This window comes from Centroberyx affinis, unplaced genomic scaffold, assembly GCF_046629955.1.
Source record: "Centroberyx affinis isolate AG114_WGS23_722 - 3 ecotype Tasmania unplaced genomic scaffold, CSIRO-AGI_Caff_v1 ptg003305l_1, whole genome shotgun sequence".
Taxonomy (NCBI): Eukaryota; Metazoa; Chordata; class Actinopteri; order Beryciformes; family Berycidae; genus Centroberyx; species Centroberyx affinis.
Genome location: NW_027281312.1, coordinates 197,716 through 204,851, shown reverse-complemented (window position 1 = coordinate 204,851; position 7,136 = coordinate 197,716).

The following is a 7,136-nucleotide window of genomic DNA, read 5'->3' as shown; positions in this document are numbered from 1 at the left end:
TTCTCTTTTTCCTCCTCCTTTACTTATATCACACATCCGGGGCTATAAATAGCCGCGGGGGCCCGGGCCCCCGAGCAGACTAATAGGGAGGCGAGCAGGGGGGGTTCATCTCGGGACGTTTGCTCCCTCTGAGAGGCATAAGCAGGTAGCTATGAATCCTTCAACACAGGTAGAGGGGAGGGGAGGGGAGGAGAGGAGAGGAGAGGGGAGGGGAGGGGAGGAGATGAGAGGAGGAAAGCAGAAGAGAAGGGAGGAGAGAAAATGACGTGAGAGCACAGTAAAGGAAGGAGAGGAGAGTGAATCAAAGAGGAGAGCAGAGGGAAGGAGAGGAGGAGAACTGATGAGAGGAGAGGAGAGGAGAAGGGAGGAGAGGGGAGGAGAGAAAATGACGTGAGAGCACAGTAAAGGGAGGAGAGGAGAGGGAAGGAGAGGAGAACTGATGAGAAGAGAGAAGAGGGGAGGAGAGGAGATGGGAGGAGAAGGGCGGAGAGAAAATGACATGAGAGCACAGCAAAGGGAGGAGAGGAGAGGGAAGAAGAGGAGGAGAACTGATGAGAAGAAAGAAGAGGAGAGGAGGGGAGGAAAGCAGAAAAGAAGAGAGGGGAGGAGAGGAGATGAGGGGAGGAGAGGAGGAGAACTGATGCGAAGAGAGAAGCGAGGAGGAGAAGAGAGGAGATGAGGAGGAAAGCAGAAGAGAAGGGAGGAGAGGGGAGGAGAGAAAATGACGTGAGATCACAGTAAAGGGAGGAGAGGAGAGTAAATCAAAGAAGAGAGGAGAGGAGAGGGAAGGAGTGGAGGAGAACTGATGAGAAGAGAGAAGAGGAGAGGGGAGGAGAGGAAATGACATGAGAGCACAGTAAAGGGAGGAGAGGAGAGGGAAGGAGAGGAGAACTGATGAGAAGAGAGAAGAGGGGAGGAGAGGAGATGGGAGGAGAAGGGCGGAGAGAAAATGACATGAGAGCACGGTAAAGGGCAGAAGAGGAGAGTAAATCAAAGAAGAGAGCGGAGGAGAGGAGAGGGAAGGAGAGGAAGAGAACTGATGAGAAGAGGGGAGGAGAGGAGAGTAAATCAAAGAAAAGAGAGGCAGACGAGATGAGAAGAGGAGAGGAAATCAGAAGAGAAGGGAGGAGAGGGGAGAAGAGAGAATGACACGAAAGGGCAGAAGAGGAGAGTAAATCAAAGAAGAGGGCGGAGGAGAGGAGAGGGAAGGAGAGCGGAGGAGAAGTGAAGAGAAGAGGGGAGGAGAGGAGACGATATCACGGAACAGGGGAGGGGAGGAGAGTTAAATCAAAAAAAGAGGAGAGGAGATAGGAGGGATGGAGCGAAGCGAGGAGAGGAGGCGGCGCTACAGGGGAGGAGGAGTGAATCGAAGAACGAAGAGAGGAGGGCAGAGGGAAGGAGAGGAGAGGAGAGGAGGAGAGCCGAGAAAGGGCGGAGAGAGCAGATGAGATGAGCGGGGAGGAGAGAGAAGAGGAGATAATCCTTCAGCCAAAAAAAGTGGAGTGGAATTTCCAAGAGGAATGGGGAGGATAGAACGGAGTGAAAAGGAAGGGATAAGGGTGGAGAAAAGAGAAGACGGGATGAAGAGTGGAGGGGAAGAAAAGTGGATGTCCTAAGCAGCTATTTCAAGTCGTAATCTGCGACAGTTGTGTTTTTCCCCTTTTCTTCCCCCGGTGTATCAATTATGAACACAGGCACAGCTTTCCCTCTAATCCTGTATTTAAGCTTTTGTGGCGTGGCTGTACTTTCCCATTTGTTTTAAAAATCATCTTTTAAAGTGGCAGAGGATAGTTTTGCTCTAGGATAGGCACTCACACACACATTACACACACTTACACACACACACACACACACACGCACACACAGCCTCTCTCGGGTTTCTTGATCCCCAACCTCTTCTCCTCCCCGGTCCTGAGTAAAAAAAAAAAAAAAAAAAAAAAAAAAAGGCTCCCCCTCCTCCTGAAGATAGAGATAACAGGAGGAGGAGGAGGTGGAGGAGGGAGGTGTCTTCCATCCCTCCGGGGGGTCGGCAGCTGTAATGAAGACTCTCTCTTATCTCCTCGCCCCTGCCTCGCCTTCCTGCAGACGACCTCCGCCGAGCGTAACTAAGATGGCGGCGCTGCGGGGGGGGGGGGGGGGGGGGGGATACACCGTTTAGCGCTCGAGCCGTTCCCTGTTCCCGAGGATCGAAATCCCGCGAGAGTTGCCGAAAGCGTCGCTAATTAGTAAACACGCACTTTGGAACCGGGGGAACTTTGCTTTGCTTTTTTTTTTTTGCTTTTTCCATTGCCAGGATTAAGGTAGATAACAAATAAGAGAAAAGCAGGTGATAGGGGATTCGGGGGAACTGTAATGTTTCTGGCTGCATTACATAAATATTATATTTTTTATGCTATTTTGGCCTAAACATAACATAAACAATGTGTCAAGCGCGGAGTGCCTCCAAGCACCGCTGGGCTTTTTGCTTTTGACCCTTAAGTACTTTTGAGTGCATTAAAAAACATAATTACTTCCATACTGATTAATTGGGTAAATATAATTAATTTCAGCATCGCTTTATGGTATTTATAGGTTGTTGTTTTTTTCTCCAAATTTTTCAATCAATCTTTACTGCGTGCGCGGATGCCGCTAAGCACCTGTCAACACATCAACTGCAACAGCAATAATTGGTCAATTAACGCAGCTAGAGAAACAACACCCACTGTTTAAAAATACAAAGTGTGCAGTTGCTAAATTTCAACACGACAACACAAGGGAATCTTCAACTGTCCGGGTGTTGTCAAAGTGACATAATGGTCACGAGCAGAAGAAGAAGAAGTAACTAGTAACTAGAAAAACTAAATCCAAGGTGAAATAGTAAATGCATCAGAGACTAAATAAAGCAATGAAATAAAAGACGTAGGAGTCATGCAAACACAACAAAACAATTACTTCCACGAAAGTCTCTGAAAGTAGATGTATGTTGGCCCAGTCAGGAGATTCCTTTTGAACAGCACACATTGTTTAAAGAGTGTGTATTGTACCAATGAGTTAGTGTTGTGTGTCTGCAGTTGCATTAAGCTGGCCTGACTAGCTGGACCAAAGCTCGCTTGGTGCCAAGTGCCAGCACAAGTCTCCGGAGACTCAATTAGAACACAGACACACAGCCTGTCAAATGTCATCACAGTGTGTGTCTATGCGTGTGTGTGTGTGTATGTGTTTGCACGTGTGTGTGTGTCACAGCTGCATACAGCCATGCAGACAGACCTTCCAGTTAATGAGGTGCTCATTAACGGCGCCTCAATAGCCAAAGACAGATTTTTTTTTTTCTTTCTTTCTTTCTACAGCCCCGTAAAGTTCAACCAGCAGAGGATGAACTTTACGAGGAGGAGAGCTGGGCAGGCAGAGAGGTGGGCACACACCTATACTTCCATTGCTAATGTGTGTCATTAATTGAGATGTACAGGCTCAGATCTATTCAGTGTTTCCGAGTTGTAGCCCTGGGGCGGAAGCCTTGGGTTTGGGAAGCAGGCTTGTGACTGGATCGTATGTGACCGGATTGAATTCCCAGATTGGCTGGGGAACATCTGGGTGGGGAAAGTGAATGAGTAACACTCTTCCCTCTAGGCTTGGACAATATCCAAAATTTAATATCGCAATGCTGGTCCTGCCAAAATATCGCGATATACGATATTATCGCGTGTGATAATATCGTGGGATTTTATCAGGATTTTTTGGGGGGTATTTGATTGATTGATTTGATTACATCAAATTGCTAGGCTATAATCATAATAATTAGTATTATGTCATGATTATTAATAGCCTAGATTTGATCTTACTATTCAAGCATTGGAGGATCCCGTCATTTCCAGGAAAGTGGGCTGATTGTGGAAAAGGAAACCTGCTTTGTCACTACAACTATGATTATTTTTGTTTTTATACTATCCTACTAGTAGATTATAGGTTTATAAGTTTGAAGGTTTGTACAGTTGTGATCTAAGCAGCTGTTGCCGCGGCCCGGGGTGGGGTGGGGGGGGCGGGGTGATATTCAATGCCGCAGAAAATATCGCGATACTCACAAAGATATCGCGATATTCAATAGCATCCCAGGTGTGAATGTGTGTAACTGTGTGAATATGATGCAGGGAGGTGCTGGAAAAGAGCAAGGCGATCAGCGACCTTCCCTGAATAAGTAAAGGTTAACATTTTTTGGACTTGGAAGCTCCTTGTCTGCATTTTCTAAAATATGGAAGGAACTGGGGCACATTTTGAAGTTCTGTGTATTTTGAGTTGTGTCTGTTGAGCAGCACAAAAAAGGCAGGAGGCTTATCTGGCGATGCCTCCATGTGGTTTACAAAGCCAGAACGCGTTACTTTGCCTGTGGCATTTCATGCCTAGAGAAAGCATGTCTTAACTTCTCAACCTGTGCCAAATTAGCCTCCTGTTGTGTGCTGCATGCTAAAACATTATATTGCAAGGAGGAATGCCCACGCATCAGAAATGTATTGGCTTGGTACTCTTCTGCATCATGTATTCTACACCCATACTTGAATTCTTTTTTTTTTTAGGCCTAATTAAGTAAGTCACGTCTTTGCAACTACAGTCAAGGAGAACAGAGGACGTTTCATATATTATTGCATTGACAAATATCACAGCGTAAGTCATGAAATATCCTTGGCGTTAATTTTCAGAAGAAGAAAACAAAACAGAAGACCTGACAAAAAGATTTGCAGGAAGAGGGAGAGAGGGGTCTGTGCCATGAAACTACTTTCCCTGCCAAAAATTGTCCCTCATCTTTTCTAAAATTGCGCCGACCTCATTTGGATGACAGGTTTTAATAAATTGGGCACAGAATTGTAGACAGCTGCCTGTTCAATTTTTTGTCCACGGTAATGGTTTGCGCTGCTATTTGTAGACCCTGGATTTAATGATTCTTCCAAAGCCAAAGAATCTACATGATTGCTTTCTTGGTCCGGGGGATCTAACATGACACGATGCCCCGATTTCTTGAAATCTGTGAAACATTTTGTTCTTCAGTTTTGTCAGCTAAAAGGCACAGAGTTTCTCTCTTATTCACTGAAGAACTTAAGCAAATCGAATTGTGTCGCAAACATTCCCCTCAAAGAAATAACCTCAAACACCAGAGGAAACTGCACACTCTGCTCTGAATCTTAAATGCAAATCCACTAAGGGTGGGCAGCGTAGGTTCAATAACATGTTCAATGTCATCCAACAAACAACATATGGATGCAAACTTCTCCGAAAGTTACTTAAATTTGGTCTCAAACTTAATCTAAGGAGTGAAAAAATTCCTTATCTAAAAGTGGCAGCTAAAATTCCTCAGATCAGCTTTGAGCTGCTTGTTTTATATCCCTCATATTTTGTACAATTCTGTGTCTTCTGGTAAGGCATCACTTCTATTTTGGGTACAAGGCGCATCTGTCTAGCAATAATAATAACTCCCACCAGATGCACAAAATAGGGAAAAGTTTTGTTTCTCATCCTGACTGCAGTACACATTGTTTTACCTCTTCTGCTTTTTCACTCGGTGCACAGATTACTTAAAGAAGGACTAAACCCCAAACCCAAATCTGTGGTGAAGCCTGACATCTAATGGTGAAAAGTAGGGTACTGAACTGGCCTTCTGCTATTGGCTGGTCTTTGGTGCCAGGTGATATCACCTTCTATAGAGTGCAAACGGTGGTGACATCAACCTGGCACCAAAGATCAGCCAATAGCAGATGGTCAGTTCAGTACCCTACTTTTCACCATTAGATGTCAGGCTTCACACAGATTTAGGTTTGGGGTTTAGTTCCTCTTTAACCTCCCTCACTATCTCCTTGTGCACCCTTCGGTCACGGTCATTGTAGTCCATCATTTGCAGCTTCCACGTGTATCATAATTCCCTCTTCGATCCGCATCCTACAAGAAAAATCGATCATATACAAATGGCTGCTCTTAGGTGGATTTTATTACTCTTAAATCTCTGCTTGAGACTACAGTCTAGAAGTTTTCTTTACATATGAGTGCACCCTTCCATTGATTTACAAACATAACAATGTGCAGAAAGATTGGGCATATTATTTGCACGACAGAGCCTTCCCAAGATATCTTCCCATTAAGCCGCGATGATGTGACGAGGGCGAGAAGAGCCTGGACGAGATGTTGTGCTAAACCTGAGAATGTAAAATATGAATATTGCACTGCAGCTGCATCCATTGTAGGATAATAGGCGAGCCTATTATTATAACAACATGTCAGCCGACCGTGTGCTTACTTCCCCTGTTTGTATCATATCTCCTATAGTGTCTGGCGGGCAAAGGCGAAATGGAAATAATGGAACAAATGCCCAACACTTGTCAGATTGTAATGATTTTGGGGGGTTGTTGCTCAGGTCAATGCCATAGTTTGGAGACTTAAGAGCCAAACTCACAAATATAATACATCCTGCATTGTATTGTCTGTCTACCCCATCATGAACTGAATCCATTGTAACAGCAGCTTGCATAGTTAGTCGGTTCACTGACTGACTGTAGTTGATTCATTAAACAGTTCATCACCTCTTTACCTCTGCTAGTTATCCAGTCAGTTGGTTAGTCAGCATACAGAAGGCATCCTCTGACAACGGGGTGATCACCTTTCATTTCACGCCAGAGGACATCAGATATTTATAGCTGCTCATTACTCACCTCAACGGTGACAGCTTATTGGTCGGATATAATTGGGACCAAATTTGCTATTCATAAATTCACAATGGGCTCTTCATTGGGATTTTTAATTATTTCACTCTGTGTAAAGGTTAAGCGTGGGAGGGGGAGGGAAAAGTCCATTTCAATTCTTCAGCACTTTGGAAAGTTTAGCTCCTAAGTGATCAGTGCTAATGCTTGCCAAATCCCTTACAGGGATCCTTCTCTCTCTCTCTCTCTCTCTCTCTCAACCAATCTCTTTTAATCTGTCTCTCTCTCTCTCCCCCTCTCTGCCTCTCAACACCCCACAGGGAACAGAGTAATTCCCAATGCTTCAATACAGAGAGCTCAGTGCAATATAAGCCTCTTGCAAACATCACCCACCTTTACTTTGCCGTGGGCCACGAACAGCTCAGTCCTCTTGCAGGTTGGGGGGGGGGGGGAAGTGACTGAAACACTTCTCTGCTCTCT